Source organism: Acyrthosiphon pisum, chromosome A1, assembly GCF_005508785.2.
Source record: "Acyrthosiphon pisum isolate AL4f chromosome A1, pea_aphid_22Mar2018_4r6ur, whole genome shotgun sequence".
Classification (NCBI taxonomy): Eukaryota; Metazoa; Arthropoda; class Insecta; order Hemiptera; family Aphididae; genus Acyrthosiphon; species Acyrthosiphon pisum.
This window is the reverse complement of record NC_042494.1, coordinates 120,259,162-120,260,093: the sequence shown is the minus strand read 5'-3', so window position 1 is coordinate 120,260,093 and position 932 is coordinate 120,259,162.

Sequence of the window (932 nt, the reverse complement as noted above, 5' to 3'; positions counted from 1 at the left end):
CGTACCCCCCACATCGTCTCGTCTTGTCCGATGCCTTTTTTTCATTTAAACTATTATTTCTTGTTTTTTGTTACTTTTTTTGTATCACATAATATATTTCATTTTTCGGCGTTCAAAATTTTAAAGCACTGAGCTTATTCATTATCCATCTTTCATGACATTGTGTAATAAAATTATTTCTTCTATACACAGTAAAATGTTGTTCCTTATTTTTCGTATTAAAAAGTACGATTTTATTCGTTTCAACAGAATAATAGCCCCACTGAACATGATCGTGTTCGCGTGGAATATTAACCAACAATTTTTTTGTTACGTACTGAATCTCAATGAAATAGATTGAAGGTATATTGGCCTCGTAAGAGCATATAAGTTTCGAAATGATTTTCGAATGAAAATAAAATTGGTATTAAAGCATCATACGATTTTGGTTCAACATATATAAAGAATTAATTATGTTATTAATTATGTTATTAATTCGGACTTTCCACGACAAATTTTAACTTAAAAAACAGTTATAAAAGATGAAAACTAATAAAAAAGGTGGGTAAGTGGATTTCGCTCTGCTGTACAGTAGGTTACAAGTGGGTCACTGTATAATGGATGGTATTAAATTTGAATTCAATGATATAATATCATTGTATAAGAAAAACGATTCTGAGCGGAGACGGTATGTTAGTCTAGGTATAAGACATAATATTATGTCACTCAGAATCTAAAAATAATAATATAATAAAATATTTTAGTGTCTTTAGTATAAATAATGATTTATTGAGTACCTACGTAGTTTTCCAGACGTTTTAAGAGCTTGCATCATTTTTCTTATAATGCCAGAAATTACTGTAGCAGGACCAGTCCAATCATTTTCCAAGCTAAAACTAATAAAAAATGAATCCTGATGTAGCAATAAAGGTACCTGTAAAATATTTGCAATG